The following is a 19,974-nucleotide window of genomic DNA, read 5'->3' on the forward strand; positions in this document are numbered from 1 at the left end:
ACTACATACATAAGACCACACACACCACACCACACAACACACACACACCACACTCACCACCACACACTCACCATCACACACACCACCAGCCGTCGATGCACACTTTCAACAGGCACACACAACACCAGCTGTCACTGCACGCTTTCACCAGGCACACACACCTCCAGCCGGCAGTGCACGCTTCCACCAGGAACACACACCACCAGCCATCAGTGCACAATTTCTACAGGCACACACACCACCAGCCATCAGTACACACATCAATTGTTAACGCATCCACAATTAACTATTGTAGCAATCGCAGTATGGCACACTTTACTTTTAAACATATTCATCTAAAGCGCAGCATGCTACCATTGCTACAATTCCAAACCACATAATTCCACTACACACCACATGCATACACTCCATAACACATGGCGAAAAGACATTGCCATTTACAATGCCATTAGCTCAAACTCAAATAAATCCGAGACCTATTGCATTTCCAATGCTTTTTATGAACATCTTTCGAGTGCTTGGCAGTGGCAATTGAATTAATAAACTACGTTTTATGCTGAGGCATCCATAATCCTATGCAACATAATTACACCTACATGATGATGTATGCAAGCGTCTGAAACATCGTCCTGTGTTTGTTTTTCCCTAGCGCTGTTTTGTATTAGTATGCAAACAAGCTTTATTTTTTTTAGGCAACGCAGAGTAGCATCTGCAAAAGTTTTAGCAAAGCTAAAAGGCTTTGAATCATTGAACACCAGGACCTGTTGATTTTGCTAATGCATATTTATACTTGCGATCATTCTGTTTGTAATAGAAAGGACGTGGAAATGTAGTGGATTGAAAATACCAATAAAATCAGCTACCATATCACTTTAGTGCATCAGTGGTATGTGTGTTAGGGGTCATGAATAACTCTCAGTACTCCTAACAAGAGGTGAGAGGATGTAGCTTTACGGCTAGAGCGGTTGACCTCGAAGTGACCTTCTGTAATCGTTACAACCGCTTTATTCCTGCGTATAATTGGTTTATTCCAGCGTTGAACTTCTTTGCTGCCTCCTGTCGTGTTTCCACTGCCAATGCTTCACTTCCTATGAAAACTCAGGAGCACTGGTAAAGTACAGTGTACTAGGGCTTGCTTTCCTTATAGCCTTTGTGTAAGAACTTTTGTATGTATCTTTATTGATGCCTTTCTCCAGTCGCTGCTTCTGCCCGTTTTGGTTCCCCTTCTGCTTCCGATTACAAAGCCCTTCCCCCCCCCCCCACCATATGAGCGCACACCACCCCTACAGCAGTCGTCTTTTCCCCATCATTGCTTGGGTACATTTTTGTTACTCTCTACCCTCTTCACAATGCCATGCTTCTTGTTTGGAAGGCATTTGCCAATCAGTGTGTAATGCAGCCGTAGCGCAGACACAGCCTCCTGCTTTCTGAGCCCTTTTTTTCTCCACAGCAAGCTGCAACGTATGGGTATGATTGAGACGCCCCACAGCATGCCACGCCAACCCTGGCTTCTGGGAGAGGCCTTGTCCAGAGACCATGCCGTTCACAAGCAGACATTAGGTAAACATAATTAGTGCAGCCATTAAAAACATGCATTTCAGCTGTTGCAGAGTTAAAACTGATATTTGCTGTGGCAGCGCACAGTTAATTATGTTTATAAAGCGAAAAGAAGAAAAAAATTACCTTTTAAATTGCACGAGAGGAGAGGCAAGTCAGGGCGGTGGCCCTAATAATTATTTTTATTTTGGAAAAATTGTGTATAAAAGCAAACCTTTGTATTGTGATGCTGTCCTTCTGTAACTCCACTAGCCCCTACTCCTGGTATCTGGGCTGCTTCACTGAATGCAAACCAAAAAACGTGGCACTATTTATTGTTCTTTTGTCCCCCTAAACTTTACTGTGCAACATAGGCTAGTTCTGTGGGTGAAGTCCGAGTATGAAGAACGGACCAGTGACTCCTTATAAATGTGAACTCTTGTGGCTGGCACAGATCAGTGCTCCCTATCTAGTGTATGTAGCATGAATTTAATGTGTTCTATGCAGCTAAGCACTGGTACATGATATTTGAGCCTACGTTGTGCACCTTCGGCCAGGGCCCTGCTTTTTCTTAGCCTGCTTATGCAGCATGGCTGAGACCCCACATCCTTGTTTGCCTGCTTCTGCAGAATGGGGAGTCGCCTTTTGTGAGCTTAGTTATTCACCTTATGGTAAAAGAATTTATATGTATAATTGCAAAAAACAATGAGGGACTAACCTTAACAAATGCCACTGTAGCACTCAATTAGACCCCAAAAATATACATCCTAGTTAATACTAGGTAAAAAAAGTATTTTTTAAGAAAGGATGTAATATGAAAAATCTACACAAAAAGGTGCTGGGTCAGATAAGAATATACCGTCTCCTTAAGAAATCAGGAAACTAACTTGCATCTATTTTCTCTTTATATCCAGCCTATGTTAAATAAGGGAAACAAAAGAATAACCATTTTTCCACTCTCTGTGGATCAGATAAATCAGATAAGTAACTATGTCCTTCTAACCATATATAACCTCATCAGCCTACCATATACCCGATAGACGAGGATTCTTTGTTTAAATATATCTTTCTTCTGTCATTGTACTCTGTACATGACGAGAGGGTGAAGAAATTCAGGCGCGAAGAAACGGAGCTACACAAGAAGGTACCTCCGGCGAGGGAACTTGGATGCGGACAGGAACCTGGAAGAAGAGATCAACGGCCTGTAAAAGGAAGACCCGCGTGTCGGAGCCGTAACATGTCAGAGACGTCCAATCAAAGTACCACGAATTCCCGACTGCAGGACAACAGGACCCGAGCAGGTAAGTCAACAACACAAAGGGAGTGCGGGAAATGCTAGGCAGATCTGTGACTGAACGCGAACCACGTTTTTGTCACGGACCGTCCAGTGTATCCGCACTTGACTACACTCAGCTCCCTATCTGCAATAGGAGCGGGCGTGACTGACTGCCCGGACCCTGCTCTCCTTGAGCCTTGTTCTGTCTTATACTAGGTGTTTAGGGCCTTGTTTTTTGGGAACCAGCTTTTGAGTTATAGATTATGGCTATCCTCAGTATTACCTGTTTTAGACGTAGAATGGATCCTTGTTCAACGAATTTGAAATGCTTTGATAGTTATGGAACAGACAGACCCCTGGTATCCTGGAAAGCTATCACTCTGCCCTGATAGTATTTCCAGAGGCATATCTGTTTGAATTAGTGGTGAAGGGATTTGGTGCCACAGTCATGAAACTGTAAAGGGACAACATTGAATCAGTCACCTGTTAAATGCCAGACTTGTCATTTCCCCTAGCAGGAAAAGAACACACAGGATATCTCTTTCCTGGCTCTGGATGTCTTAGATGTCTATTTCTGACCTGCACCATCACTTGGCCGTGTGAAAGCCACTGCAACCGTGGCTGTGCATTGAGATTCAGTCTTACAAAAATGTTTGAACCCTTGCAGCGATAATATTACCTTTCTCATGCTACCTTGGCAAAAATATTAAAGTATGTCCATGTGCTAATATATAGTGAACCCCAAGTTTTTCTCAGCCAGTAAGACTAAGCAACTTACAACCTGAAAAAAGAAATAGCAACTGGTGACCTTACATTATATAGCCATGGTCTGGAATACAGAGTTGTGCCCTGTTCCTTATAATCATGAGCCCATTAAGTTATGTGGTCAGTGCCCCTTTCCGCATGGTGGTGAACAGTGCCATGGGGCAAACTTGCCTTGCTTTGTTCTTACTAAGCATGGCCTCATCGCACTGTTTGCACTTGTAAAGTGGTATTGGGGGATTCTGTTGCCCAAGCAGAACCACGCCCAGCCACTACTGGCACAATTTCCACTCTGATTTAGGACTTTGAAAATACATTACTATACATACAGTGTTAAAATATATGGGCCCGATTCACAGAACTAACTTACGACAAAATCCTAAACTTACTACCATTTTTGGTATTCACAGAAGGCACTTACTCATTTTGGTATTCACAGAAGTTAGGAGTCCTAACTTTAGTACTCCTAAATGCCTTCTGTGAATACCAAAAGTCCTAACTTTAAGACTTTCGGCATTCACAGAAGGCATTTAGGAGTCCTATCCTAACTTCCGTGAATACCAAAATGAGTAAGTGCCTTCTGTGAATACCAAAATGGTAGTAAGTTTTGGGTTTTGTCTTAAGTTAGTTCTGTGAATCGGGCCCAATGTTTGCATATGTGGTCCTAGATCATATTATTGTACAAGGAATCCTCACTTAACTAAAAGCCGTCTGCAAAAGAGCAATGGGGGAGGGGTCGTAACTCATTGAGAATTTGTGCTACAAATGGCATGTAAATCTGGCGCATAGCCTTGAGTTGGTATTTCATTTCAGCTCTCCCAATAATTAGATTGGTTGCCCTGTTCCTAGCATTTGGTTGTAAGCTCCTATTTGGATTACTGGTCAGTATGGTAATTTTTTTGACTGTTTTCCAAATAAGAATACTGTCAGTAGAGTTCAGGCTCAACATGGCTGCCTCCATGATGGTTTTGTAAATGAAATCTGGTATAGATTGCTTTCTGTTTGCAGAGGAAGCGTGACAGCGTCTGGTGAACAGTGGCGGTTTCTTCACTTGGACAGGTGAGTCTTCTTTACCTCCTGTCTACCTCTTAATCAATGCCTTGCTCTCCCCATTACCTCTTTGACCAAATAACCTTAATGTTAAACTTGTGAACCCTTGTAACCATATCTCATTGATCACACTATATGAAATAAAATGATTGGAACATTTTAAAGGCAGCCCAGTCCTATTAAAAACCTAAAATAGTGGTGTTAGCATGATTCCGATGTATGCTTATTTCTTTTTCCTCCAGGCTCTATGAAGTCTATGTGCAGGGATGAAGGCTGGCCATCACTGGACAACAGAACTATGAGACGGAAGCTGGCTATAAAGATTTGCAATACTGGAAGAGGACTAAAGAAAACTCTGAATCTAAAACAAAAATTGAAGTTGCTGGGTTTCATTAAGCCTTTTTGTAGTATTCTGGCATTTTTCCCCTCTTGACCAGTGTACTGGACTTTCTCTATGTACTCTTGTTCAGTATCCTGTCTCTTGTGGAGCCAAAGGTGTGTTTTAGATCAAGAAAATGACATGCTAACACATCCCCTTTGATGCTTTTTCATTTAACCATTACTTTTTTCAATCTTTTGCCACTGGTCACCACATTAAACAGCTTCAGATAATGCTCTGTACCTAAAAGTAAGGCAAGTCCCAGTGAGTCAGGAGTATGTGAGTAGCTGCACAAGTTGTTAATCTTATCTGAATGCAAAATATAACATTGTTGAAGCCACAACTTCTGTATGCATATGGTCTTGCTACAGCACAAAGCTAGCCAAAAGGAATCTTTCTAAGATTTACTTTGTACAGTGCTCCCATCTCACAGTAGAGTTTAAAAAATAATCTTTCCAGAGTAGGAGAATATTGATGTTATAATTGGGACCAGATTTATGGAAGTATTGTTTTTGGTTTGTCTAAGTTTTATAATGCGGACTTGACACACAATCTTTTCAGGATTTATAAACCAGAGCAAATTGGTATTTGTTACAACACTCATCCACATGGGAAAAGTTTTCAGGTTTTTCTAGGCATAGTATTTTTTGTACTGCAAGGGGGCCCTTCCAGTAAACAACCTAAGCTAGACTCTCGCAGACACCTTTGCACCATAGTGCAAAGGTGCATGGTGCTTGACTGCCTAATGGTGCAGTGGTGCAAGGGAGAGGGGTAGACATGGCACTTTCCTGCTCTCTCCCTGTGCTGCAACGCAGCAAATTTGGGTGTTGTGCTGCGTTAAGTGACACTTTTGTAAATCTAGGCCTTTCTTTAGAACTCATGGCATTGCAAATAATTCATGGTATTGTATAAGATGGCATATTGCATCCAAGAGGCCTGTTTATGACAGGAAGGTTCATTGAGGAGGTGATCCTCTAAATATTTCCCTACCACCTAATCCATATTCCTAAACTAATAGTGGGACCCTGCAAGGGAATACTGACAGTCGGCTAATGTGCTTGTAACATGGAATTTTTAAGGTGTAATCCAGCCCGTAATGATTTATTATTGATCCACAGCCACTCTAAGTTATTCATTAAATCACCTGGGAGCTATCTACACTTGGCCTGCCGTTGGTATAAAAACCTGCTAGAGTATTTCATAGCCATCTTAAAGCCCTTATGTAGTCATTGTCTAGTAATCCACGCTCATTCTGCAGTTGTCCTAATATAATCCTAAATAATCTATGCTCATTTTTGAGTTATCATTAAATCCTCCTGGAGTAATCCACACTCATCCTGAAATTATCATGGGGTCATTCCAGAGTTATCCACGTAATAGGATCATCCAGGAATAATCCACAATCATCCTTAAATTGTCTGGAGCCCATCCTGGAGTAATTCACACTCATCCTAAAGTTGTCAATTAGTATTCGTGGAGTTGTAAAAGGTAATCACTCCCTGCCAGTGGTAGCCATCAGAACACCATCCTAGAATAGTTTTTGTGATTACAGTAAGAGCCATCCCATTTACATTTTTTCCCCTGTGGGCAGACTTCAGGATGATTTAGGATGACGTCCCCAGATAATTGCAGGAGAAGTCATCCAATGACTTCAGAATCACTCCAGGATGATCTTCCTTTTTGACCAGGGTGGTCTGTGAGAGTAGTGAAGTGCAATTGATGCCACCATTGTAACTCAGGGCCTGGAGGAGTGTCATCCCCGAAAAGGGGGCTGAAGAGGAGTACAGGGGCTCTGGCTGAGTGGGCCTCGGGTTGTCACTGGAGAACGGCAACAACAGGATTCATAACAATTGATTATCACTGAGAGAAGGCCTTTACGGAGGCGAAATGGGCAAGGATAAGGCTTAGAGATCGGTGGGGCCTAATACCATCACCCAGTACACCACCCCTAGACACCCCCCTCAGTGGTTAACGAGACAGAATGAGGGGGTGGAACTGTAGCCGGAGCCGGAGGGAGAGAGCCAGGAACCCACGAGAGCTGAATTAATGTCAGCAATCCAGGGCTCTAGAAAAGCATGGGAGGATTCCATAGACACAATTTTGATAGATGTAAACCTACTTCAAGCGAACTTACGAAAAGTAGCAGAAAAAGTCATGAAAGCTGAAGAGGACATAGTAGAGCTGAGGGAGGGATGTAGCAACACTCAAACAACAAGTGGCACAGATGACCGTGGCCACAAAAGCGCTTGAGAGTCATGCTGATGATGCGGAAGGGAGGGCACAACGCAGTAATATGTGATGGGCATCCCTGAGAAAGCAGAACTGGGAGCGGCAGAGCAATTCCTGGAAAACTGGATCCTAACCCAAATGAGGCTTACGGGTCTGTCGAACATGTTGGCGATCGAAATAACACATCGGGTTCAGGTCCCGTCCCCGCCTTCGGGGGCTCAGCCCCGAGCAGTAATCACAAAAATACGTAATTACCGCAACAGGGACTGAATACTGTGAGCGGCTGGAGAACAGCAGGATCTCCAGTACGAAAATAACAAGGTTGCTGTATATCCTGATTATACAAAACAAGTACAAGAATTACGGAAATCCTTCCTAGCGGTAAAACGCAAGCTCCCTGAACTGAGTCTCCAATATATGCTACTGTACCCAGCTAAGCTAAAACTGTTTGCGGAGGGCAGGTGGCACTTTTTTGATACTCCTGAGGACGTTTGGGAATGGCTGGAGATTCAGGGGGTAGGGCGCCCATCCGTTGAGCAGAGGGGACAGAAGAGACGTTGGGAAACAAGATCCGACAAGAGCTCGAGGAAACAAAAAGGACGAGTGGAAGTAAAAAACTTGACTGACCACTCACAGCAAGGGATCACAGTATGCAAGGGTGGATCACTGCAGTTGTATGCTCTGGGGGAAAATAACCTTTACAATGCAGTCATTACATCGCACTACCTTTATAACACAGTCATTACAACGCAACATCCTTTACATCGCATGTCATTACAACGCAGCCATTACATTGCATCTCACTACAACGCAGCCATTACATCGCATCTCACTACAACGCAGCCATTACATCGCATCTCACTACAACGCATGTCACTACAACGCATACCATTACAACACATAGTTCCCCCTACACTATTCAACACTGACCCTACTGTTGCACTCACTGGAGTTAGAATAGTAATTTTTACCCCTACACTATCCAACACTTACCTTAAATGAAATGTTATAGTATGTGTTGTAATTGTATGCGTTGTAATGGTATGATGCAATGTAATGGAATGCGTTGGCAATGTAGTTTTTAAAAATGCGTTGTAATGGCATGCAATGTAAAATAATGCGCTGTAATGGATGTTGCGATGTAAAAACTTTATTGTAAAGGCATGCATTGTAATGTCATACATTCGCTCTGTGGGATAGGGCGAGACAGCAGAGCCCCGGGGAGATACACCTGCAGGGTTGGATGAGGAGTCACAAGCTCTGGGGTTGACAATAGACATTGTGCCTGAAACGCTGCTGGAGGAGCCTCCGGAGAGGGAGGAGAACTAAGAGGTGAATGGCTGGCCTGGCTATCTGGAACATAGATTAACGCTGATATAGATGTATGGTAACATTGCATGAAGTCATTGCTGGGGTATTGAGAATGTAGTTGTCTTCCTGGATGGCAGAGAGGGCCTGTTTATAGCGACAACTACATATGTGTAAGAATGTGACGTGAAGGTTACTGGATATATCAGAGGGGTCCTAAGACTGTTATGGTTAAGAAGCTATCGCGTAGTAAAGGGAGGATGGACTGGGGACTAAAGTTGCACTTGTTGCCCCTGTTGGGCTGTTAGGGATGTTGTGCACATCCTGGCATGAGCGGAGGGTGGGCAGTTTCGACTGTGATGATTGCCCAATATTGTCTGTGGGTGGGGTAGTTTTGTTTCAAGTTTTTGGATAAAGATAAGTTGTGTTAAACGAATGGGTTGGTTGCAACACTTGAGCGATAGATGCAGCAACGCAGCCAGTCAGAAAAACCGATCCAACAATTATGGCGAGTTCCTTAGTTGGAATGTCAGAGGGTTGGGTACCAGTGCTAAGCGGCATAGGGTCCTTTTGTTCCTTAAGCATCATAATATAAAGATTGCATGCCTGCAGGAAACACATTTGGATGACATGGGCCCGCGAGATTGGCAAAGAAATTGAGGGCCCAGGTGTTTCATTCCTTATACTATACCTACGCTCGGGGAACGCTGATCTGATTTATGCTCCACTATATGGAAGCTGATGTTGGGGGCCATTTTGTGTTGCTTAGTGGGAAACTAGACGGAAAAGACATAACTATACTGGACACGTATGCTCCAAAATAGCGCCAATACTTTTTTTTAATGCTGCAGCACCTGATTACTGAGGACTTGGACTCCCCACTTATATGGATGAGTGATTTTAATTGTGTCCTTGATCCAGACTCGGACAGGCACCCGCCTAGAGGGGGTACCATGCCGTGACTAAACAATTGAGAAAAGTTATGCATGAGCTGGGTCTGAGGGATATCGGGAGGATACAACATCCGACACAGAAGGTGTACACGTGTTTTACGCCAACACATAATACATAGAAGTAGACTGGATAGGGTCTTGGTAACAGAATCACCTGCATTAATAGCAGCAAACATTACCCACCTTGCGCGATTTTTGTCGGATCATGCACCATTGAGCTGTGTGGTGTAATGGAATAATTGGGAGCAAGGCCCATGTGGCAGGAGGCTCCCATCGGATCTCCTGGAAGATCAGGTGGGCGGGGAGGTGCTCTCAGAAGCTTTAACAAACTACATATCTCTTAATTGAAACACCACTATTAGCAGGGCCACTGAGTGGGATGCCTTAAAGGCGGTGGTCCAAGGAGCAGGAATGGGTTTAACACATAGGGTACAAAGGCAACTGTACTGTGAGTTGCGCGATAAAGAGGACTCATTTGGCGGAAGATCAGATGGGTATGCAGGGACAGGAGGATGCCCAGGAGCCGGGAGCGTGTGTTGCAAGAACAAATAACGGATCCATGGGATAGGCTGGACAAATGCACACTTTCTAAATTTAGGCAATTACTGCACGCACAGGGAGATAAGTCTAGTCGGCTGTTAGCATGGATAGAGTGCAGGGAACAAGCGGCCCCTTTGATCACCTGTATAAGTACACAATCATGTGGGCTTGTCCACTCTAGACTAGATATTCTGGAACAATTTCAACAGCATATGTATGAGGTATATACGGTTGACCCGTGGGTCAGGCCTGAACGCTATACCCCATTTCTGGAGGGCCTCCAATTGACAAAGCTAACTGCAGAGGCCAGTCAGGAGCTGGAAGAGCAATTAACAACTGAGGAAATAGTGGAGGCTATAGCAGACATGCCCAGGGCTAAGGCCCTTGGAGGAGATGGATTCCCAAGCAAATTCTATCAGGAGTATTCGGCAAAACTGGTTCAGCCCATATTACAAACATTTAATGAATCTTTTGAAAATGGGTTGGGCATAGATCTTTGCATATTTAATAAAGGAGAGGCAGAGGCGTTGACCTCCACATGTAAATTAGATAATGTCATTTTGTTGTACATTAGTGATATTATTGTAGTGCCATTAGGCATACTGCAGAGCTCAGCTTCTGAATAGGCTCCTACGTGTAGATAGGAGCAGTTAAGTATAGTTAGCTTCAGCAATCATGGAAGCAAACAAAGTACCACTTTCTACAGCACAGAAACAAAACTTAAAAACAAGGCATTATTTCTGAAAAATATGAAGAAAATCCCTAGTTCTCAAGAAGTTTTCTCCTTGTGCATTGGTAAAATTGCTTATTTTTTCGTGCCTGGATTCTGCATGGTGGTTCCAGTCAAGAAGAATAAAAACCAGAAAGTCCACTCTAAATCGGACAGATGCTCATACACTGATCACCCTGTCGCAGATGAACTGGTGGGTAAAGGTTTCTGATGGTAGACCCAGCTGAAGCTTAGAGGTTGGAAAATGAGGCCTCATTTATGGCATTTTGGTGTGGGGTACCTTGCTGCCCTGCCCTACACCAAAGTGAAAGGCAGGAATGCACCATATTTAAGCAATACGGTACATTCCTGTACTTTCTGTCTGCACTGCTGTCTTTTTGACACCCTGGTGTCAACGTAGCCACCACTGTTGTTTAGTTTTCACTATACAGTAGGAACTGATCATTTGTGGACAGCAGAAACGTTGGCATGGTTCCAGACTGATTCCGAGCATCCTCTCAGGATATGTTGCCCTGTAGGCCAGCTCGCTCACAGAGCCCACATATGTACCCCCAAACCTAGACAGGTAGCAAATGGTTCTGGCCACCACTGAACATGACAACCCTGATCCCCCAGGAATCGTGGTAACAGATCTAGAACCCTTTTGCTCAGTCACTTGTGCTCTTTTTCTCTCAAAGAAATATTTACAGAATACACAGAGGTACATTTTGAATGTTTATTGAACCAACCTGATTGTTGTATAAAATATATTTGCTACAATGATTAATAAGTATCAGGATAGAGAATAAAGTAAAAAGTTCCACCATCCTGCTGAAACAATGTATATATGCAAGCTCATAAAAAAAAATATATGACAATCTGGTGTACTCTTACTATGCGTACCCTAATCTAAGCACTAGGGTGTGTGTGTTCTGTCAGGAATCCCCGTACTGGATGATACAACCTCATTACCTGTTGGGAAAGAATGTAGGACGCCCCTCTCTTGGTCACAAGATGAACGTCTTTCATAGAGATATCAGCAGGCTGCTGAGCCGAAGCATCAGCTTGTAGAGACCCCGCAAATTACAGCAAGGTGCTCCTCTGCCAACACCCGGAAAGTGATGTTTATTAATCACAAAAAGGCATCCTTGGGCCGTGATCTTGATCAGGCTGTCATGGTTTGTGTGTTATAGACAGCTATGTCGCAATATGTACAAAAAACAATAAGAACATTTGCACTTTATAAGTATAAACGTAGATGGTGTCAAGGTAGCATGATAGTGTTCTTGCAAAGTTGATTCTGTAAGCAAGTATAGTTTCTGTTAAACTAATCCAGACTGTCACGGATGCAAATGTGTCTCAGACGTCAACGACAACTTTAGGAAAGACCTGTGTATATGTAAAATGGCAGTGTTTCCTAGAGGTCTAACTGGCACACATGACAGCACCTTTGCACAATGGGTCAAGGTGCCTCTGTTGCAGGTAGCATTTTTTTACTTTTTGCAGGAAGTGGCACCTTCTAACACAAATACAAACCTGCGAGTCGTTTTACTCTTTCAATGTGTGCTGGAGAATGCAGCGCATATGGAAAGAGGGAAAAATGAGCAGAAATTAACATATTTCTCCTTATTACGCCTCACCTCTGGAGGTGTATGGATTTGCCATGTTCCCAGGTATACATCACTTTGGAAATCAGGGGCAACATCAAATTCCTTGGGTGCTGCATGAAAAAACTCACCGCAACGCCCATGGAACTCCACGCGGGTGCAGAGCAAGGCAATGCAGCGATTTGCGCTGTGTAGGCTTACTTATGATTTTTGAGGTTGGATTTGCATGGGTTCAATACATCTTTGTGAAATAAGCCCCTGAGTGTTCCCCCACTCATAAGTGAAGCAATGAGCCACGGGTTGTTGGGCTGGATACCTGACGAATTATGGTGAATCCTACGCTCCAAACTGTAACCAACACCCAAATCCTGTCCTTGGCCATTATTTAACTCGGGGATTAGCAATGTTTATTGTGGTACCATACAAGATAATGACACTTCCAAATGCACTAATGTTGGTGTGAATCTGAACAGATGCTCCAGGTTTGCTGGTCCAAATCTCAGCATTCATTCAAGATTCATTAGTTGTTCGGCAAATATCAACATGCAATAATGATTACTGAGTAATGGGGGAATGGTAGAATTCTGTTATGAATAATGAGTGATGGGGCGAGCCTGACAATACATGAAGGACTCCTGAGTGATGGAACGAATCTGAACATGAAATGGTGATAATTCTTGGCAAATTGTGGGCATTCTTGACAGTATAGTTCATCACCAACTTATGCTTGCACATGCATCATGGTAGTCATTCTTAATATACTGTGGGCATTAATCAGACTTCAGTGCCCTGTTCTGCGATAAATATTGAAGTAACCTAATATTGGTCATTTGTTGTATTTTTGTGACACGCTGCTGTCAGAGGCTATCCATATACTCACTAATCCATTCATCAATGTATAATCACTTATTTCATCCACCATGCATCCATGTAGTCACGACTTAAGTTAGTTCTGTGAATCGGGCCCAATGTTTGCATATGTGGTCCTAGATCATATTATTGTACAAGGAATCCTCACTTAACTAAAAGCCGTCTGCAAAAGAGCAATGGGGGAGGGGTCGTAACTCATTGAGAATTTGTGCTACAAATGGCATGTAAATCTGGCGCATAGCCTTGAGTTGGTATTTCATTTCAGCTCTCCCAATAATTAGATTGGTTGCCCTGTTCCTAGCATTTGGTTGTAAGCTCCTATTTGGATTACTGGTCAGTATGGTAATTTTTTTGACTGTTTTCCAAATAAGAATACTGTCAGTAGAGTTCAGGCTCAACATGGCTGCCTCCATGATGGTTTTGTAAATGAAATCTGGTATAGATTGCTTTCTGTTTGCAGAGGAAGCGTGACAGCGTCTGGTGAACAGTGGCGGTTTCTTCACTTGGACAGGTGAGTCTTCTTTACCTCCTGTCTACCTCTTAATCAATGCCTTGCTCTCCCCATTACCTCTTTGACCAAATAACCTTAATGTTAAACTTGTGAACCCTTGTAACCATATCTCATTGATCACACTATATGAAATAAAATGATTGGAACATTTTAAAGGCAGCCCAGTCCTATTAAAAACCTAAAATAGTGGTGTTAGCATGATTCCGATGTATGCTTATTTCTTTTTCCTCCAGGCTCTATGAAGTCTATGTGCAGGGATGAAGGCTGGCCATCACTGGACAACAGAACTATGAGACGGAAGCTGGCTATAAAGATTTGCAATACTGGAAGAGGACTAAAGAAAACTCTGAATCTAAAACAAAAATTGAAGTTGCTGGGTTTCATTAAGCCTTTTTGTAGTATTCTGGCATTTTTCCCCTCTTGACCAGTGTACTGGACTTTCTCTATGTACTCTTGTTCAGTATCCTGTCTCTTGTGGAGCCAAAGGTGTGTTTTAGATCAAGAAAATGACATGCTAACACATCCCCTTTGATGCTTTTTCATTTAACCATTACTTTTTTCAATCTTTTGCCACTGGTCACCACATTAAACAGCTTCAGATAATGCTCTGTACCTAAAAGTAAGGCAAGTCCCAGTGAGTCAGGAGTATGTGAGTAGCTGCACAAGTTGTTAATCTTATCTGAATGCAAAATATAACATTGTTGAAGCCACAACTTCTGTATGCATATGGTCTTGCTACAGCACAAAGCTAGCCAAAAGGAATCTTTCTAAGATTTACTTTGTACAGTGCTCCCATCTCACAGTAGAGTTTAAAAAATAATCTTTCCAGAGTAGGAGAATATTGATGTTATAATTGGGACCAGATTTATGGAAGTATTGTTTTTGGTTTGTCTAAGTTTTATAATGCGGACTTGACACACAATCTTTTCAGGATTTATAAACCAGAGCAAATTGGTATTTGTTACAACACTCATCCACATGGGAAAAGTTTTCAGGTTTTTCTAGGCATAGTATTTTTTGTACTGCAAGGGGGCCCTTCCAGTAAACAACCTAAGCTAGACTCTCGCAGACACCTTTGCACCATAGTGCAAAGGTGCATGGTGCTTGACTGCCTAATGGTGCAGTGGTGCAAGGGAGAGGGGTAGACATGGCACTTTCCTGCTCTCTCCCTGTGCTGCAACGCAGCAAATTTGGGTGTTGTGCTGCGTTAAGTGACACTTTTGTAAATCTAGGCCTTTCTTTAGAACTCATGGCATTGCAAATAATTCATGGTATTGTATAAGATGGCATATTGCATCCAAGAGGCCTGTTTATGACAGGAAGGTTCATTGAGGAGGTGATCCTCTAAATATTTCCCTACCACCTAATCCATATTCCTAAACTAATAGTGGGACCCTGCAAGGGAATACTGACAGTCGGCTAATGTGCTTGTAACATGGAATTTTTAAGGTGTAATCCAGCCCGTAATGATTTATTATTGATCCACAGCCACTCTAAGTTATTCATTAAATCACCTGGGAGCTATCTACACTTGGCCTGCCGTTGGTATAAAAACCTGCTAGAGTATTTCATAGCCATCTTAAAGCCCTTATGTAGTCATTGTCTAGTAATCCACGCTCATTCTGCAGTTGTCCTAATATAATCCTAAATAATCTATGCTCATTTTTGAGTTATCATTAAATCCTCCTGGAGTAATCCACACTCATCCTGAAATTATCATGGGGTCATTCCAGAGTTATCCACGTAATAGGATCATCCAGGAATAATCCACAATCATCCTTAAATTGTCTGGAGCCCATCCTGGAGTAATTCACACTCATCCTAAAGTTGTCAATTAGTATTCGTGGAGTTGTAAAAGGTAATCACTCCCTGCCAGTGGTAGCCATCAGAACACCATCCTAGAATAGTTTTTGTGATTACAGTAAGAGCCATCCCATTTACATTTTTTCCCCTGTGGGCAGACTTCAGGATGATTTAGGATGACGTCCCCAGATAATTGCAGGAGAAGTCATCCAATGACTTCAGAATCACTCCAGGATGATCTTCCTTTTTGACCAGGGTGGTGTGTGAGAGTAGTGAAGTGCAATTGATGCCACCATTGTAACTCAGGGCCTGGAGGAGTGTCATCCCCGAAAAGGGGGCTGAAGAGGAGTACAGGGGCTCTGGCTGAGTGGGCCTCGGGTTGTCACTGGAGAACGGCAACAACAGGATTCATAACAATTGATTATCACTGAGAGAAGGGTGGCTGCCTTTACGGAGGCGAAATGGGCAAGGATAAGGCTTAGAGATCGGTGGGGCCTAATACCATCACCCAGTACACCACCCCTAGACACCCCCCTCAGTGGTTAACGAGACAGAATGAGGGGGTGGAACTGTAGCCGGAGCCGGAGGGAGAGAGCCAGGAACCCACGAGAGCTGAATTAATGTCAGCAATCCAGGGCTCTAGAAAAGCATGGGAGGATCCCATAGACACAATTTTGATAGATGTAAACGTACTTCAAGCGAACTTACGAAAAGTAGCAGAAAAAGTCATGAAAGCTGAAGAGGACATAGTAGAGCTGAGGGAGGGATGTAGCAACACTCAAACAACAAGTGGCACAGATGACCGTGGCCACAAAAGCGCTTGAGAGTCATGCTGATGATGCGGAAGGGAGGGCACAACGCAGTAATATGTGATGGGCATCCCTGAGAAAGCAGAACTGGGAGCGGCAGAGCAATTCCTGGAAAACTGGATCCTAACCCAAATGAGGCTTACGGGTCTGTCGAACATGTTGGCGATCGAAATAACACATCGGGTTCAGGTCCCGTCCCCGCCTTCGGGGGCTCAGCCCCGAGCAGTAATCACAAAAATACGTAATTACCGCAACAGGGACTGAATACTGTGAGCGGCTGGAGAACAGCAGGATCTCCAGTACGAAAATAACAAGGTTGCTGTATATCCTGATTATACAAAACAAGTACAAGAATTACGGAAATCCTTCCTAGCGGTAAAACGCAAGCTCCCTGAACTGAGTCTCCAATATATGCTACTGTACCCAGCTAAGCTAAAACTGTTTGCGGAGGGCAGGTGGCACTTTTTTGATACTCCTGAGGACGTTTGGGAATGGCTGGAGATTCAGGGGGTAGGGCGCCCATCCGTTGAGCAGAGGGGACAGAAGAGACGTTGGGAAACAAGATCCGACAAGAGCTCGAGGAAACAAAAAGGACGAGTGGAAGTAAAAAACTTGACTGACCACTCACAGCAAGGGATCACAGTATGCAAGGGTGGATCACTGCAGTTGTATGCTCTGGGGGAAAATAACCTTTACAATGCAGTCATTACATCGCACTACCTTTATAACACAGTCATTACAACGCAACATCCTTTACATCGCATGTCATTACAACGCAGCCATTACATTGCATCTCACTACAACGCAGCCATTACATCGCATCTCACTACAACGCAGCCATTACATCGCATCTCACTACAACGCATGTCACTACAACGCATACCATTACAACACATAGTTCCCCCTACACTATTCAACACTGACCCTACTGTTGCACTCACTGGAGTTAGAATAGTAATTTTTACCCCTACACTATCCAACACTTACCTTAAATGAAATGTTATAGTATGTGTTGTAATTGTATGCGTTGTAATGGTATGATGCAATGTAATGGAATGCGTTGGCAATGTAGTTTTTAAAAATGCGTTGTAATGGCATGCAATGTAAAATAATGCGCTGTAATGGATGTTGCGATGTAAAAACTTTATTGTAAAGGCATGCATTGTAATGTCATACATTCGCTCTGTGGGATAGGGCGAGACAGCAGAGCCCCGGGGAGATACACCTGCAGGGTTGGATGAGGAGTCACAAGCTCTGGGGTTGACAATAGACATTGTGCCTGAAACGCTGCTGGAGGAGCCTCCGGAGAGGGAGGAGAACTAAGAGGCGAATGGCTGGCCTGGCTATCTGGAACATAGATTAACGCTGATATAGATGTATGGTAACATTGCATGAAGTCATTGCTGGGGTATTGAGAATGTAGTCGTCTTCCTGGATGGCAGAGAGGGCCTGTTTATAGCGACAACTACATATGTGTAAGAATGTGACGTGAAGGTTACTGGATATATCAGAGGGGTCCTAAGACTGTTATGGTTAAGAAGCTATCGCGTAGTAAAGGGAGGATGGACTGGGGACTAAAGTTGCACTTGTTGCCCCTGTTGGGCTGTTAGGGATGTTGTGCACATCCTGGCATGAGCGGAGGGTGGGCAGTTTCGACTGTGATGATTGCCCAATATTGTCTGTGGGTGGGGTAGTTTTGTTTCAAGTTTTTGGATAAAGATAAGTTGTGTTAAACGAATGGGTTGGTTGCAACACTTGAGCGATAGATGCAGCAACGCAGCCAGTCAGAAAAACCGATCCAACAATTATGGCGAGTTCCTTAGTTGGAATGTCAGAGGGTTGGGTACCAGTGCTAAGCGGCATAGGGTCCTTTTGTTCCTTAAGCATCATAATATAAAGATTGCATGCCTGCAGGAAACACATTTGGATGACATGGGCCCGCGAGATTGGCAAAGAAATTGAGGGCCCAGGTGTTTCATTCCTTATACTATACCTACGCTCGGGGAACGCTGATCTGATTTATGCTCCACTATATGGAAGCTGATGTTGGGGGCCATTTTGTGTTGCTTAGTGGGAAACTAGACGGAAAAGACATAACTATACTGGACACGTATGCTCCAAAATAGCGCCAATACTTTTTTTTAATGCTGCAGCACCTGATTACTGAGGACTTGGACTCCCCACTTATATGGATGAGTGATTTTAATTGTGTCCTTGATCCAGACTCGGACAGGCACCCGCCTAGAGGGGGTACCATGCCGTGACTAAACAATTGAGAAAAGTTATGCATGAGCTGGGTCTGAGGGATATCGGGAGGATACAACATCCGACACAGAAGGTGTACACGTGTTTTACGCCAACACATAATACATAGAAGTAGACTGGATAGGGTCTTGGTAACAGAATCACCTGCATTAATAGCAGCAAACATTACCCACCTTGCGCGATTTTTGTCGGATCATGCACCATTGAGCTGTGTGGTGTAATGGAATAATTGGGAGCAAGGCCCATGTGGCAGGAGGCTCCCATCGGATCTCCTGGAAGATCAGGTGGGCGGGGAGGTGCTCTCAGAAGCTTTAACAAACTACATATCTCTTAATTGAAACACCACTATTAGCAGGGCCACTGAGTGGGATGCCTTAAAGGCGGTGGTCCAAGGAGCAGGAATGGGTTTAACACATAGGGTACAAAGGCAACTGTACTGTGAGTTGCGCGATAAAGAGGACTCATTTGGCGGAAGATCAGATGGGTATGCAGGGACAGGAGGATGCCCAGGAGCCGGGAGCGTGTGTTGCAAGAACAAATAACGGATCCATGGGATAGGCTGGACAAATGCACACTTTCTAAATTTAGGCAATTACTGCACGCACAGGGAGATAAGTCTAGTCGGCTGTTAGCATGGATAGAGTGCAGGGAACAAGCGGCCCCTTTGATCACCTGTATAAGTACACAATCATGTGGGCTTGTCCACTCTAGACTAGATATTCTGGAACAATTTCAACAGCATATGTATGAGGTATATACGGTTGACCCGTGGGTCAGGCCTGAACGCTATACCCCATTTCTGGAGGGCCTCCAATTGACAAAGCTAACTGCAGAGGCCAGTCAGGAGCTGGAAGAGCAATTAACAACTGAGGAAATAGTGGAGGCTATAGCAGACATGCCCAGGGCTAAGGCCCTTGGAGGAGATGGATTCCCAAGCAAATTCTATCAGGAGTATTCGGCAAAACTGGTTCAGCCCATATTACAAACATTTAATGAATCTTTTGAAAATGGGTTGGGCATAGATCTTTGCATATTTAATAAAGGAGAGGCAGAGGCGTTGACCTCCACATGTAAATTAGATAATGTCATTTTGTTGTACATTAGTGATATTATTGTAGTGCCATTAGGCATACTGCAGAGCTCAGCTTCTGAATAGGCTCCTACGTGTAGATAGGAGCAGTTAAGTATAGTTAGCTTCAGCAATCATGGAAGCAAACAAAGTACCACTTTCTACAGCACAGAAACAAAACTTAAAAACAAGGCATTATTTCTGAAAAATATGAAGAAAATCCCTAGTTCTCAAGAAGTTTTCTCCTTGTGCATTGGTAAAATTGCTTATTTTTTCGTGCCTGGATTCTGCATGGTGG

General features: G+C 43.5%; 1 long non-coding RNA gene across 1 annotated transcript; it reads left to right on the forward strand.

The window, feature by feature from the left end:
• The first annotated feature begins 2,255 nt into the window (after positions 1-2,255).
• LOC144807892 (uncharacterized) lies at positions 2,256-6,199 on the forward strand. The gene is made up of 3 exons (XR_013606501.1): positions 2,256-2,837; positions 4,583-4,633; positions 4,867-6,199. It is a non-coding gene; the product is annotated as an uncharacterized LOC144807892 (long non-coding RNA).
• The last annotated feature ends 13,775 nt before the right edge of the window (positions 6,200-19,974 follow it).

Source organism: Lissotriton helveticus, chromosome 1_2 (genome assembly GCF_964261635.1).
Source record: "Lissotriton helveticus chromosome 1_2, aLisHel1.1, whole genome shotgun sequence".
Classification (NCBI taxonomy): Eukaryota; Metazoa; Chordata; class Amphibia; order Caudata; family Salamandridae; genus Lissotriton; species Lissotriton helveticus.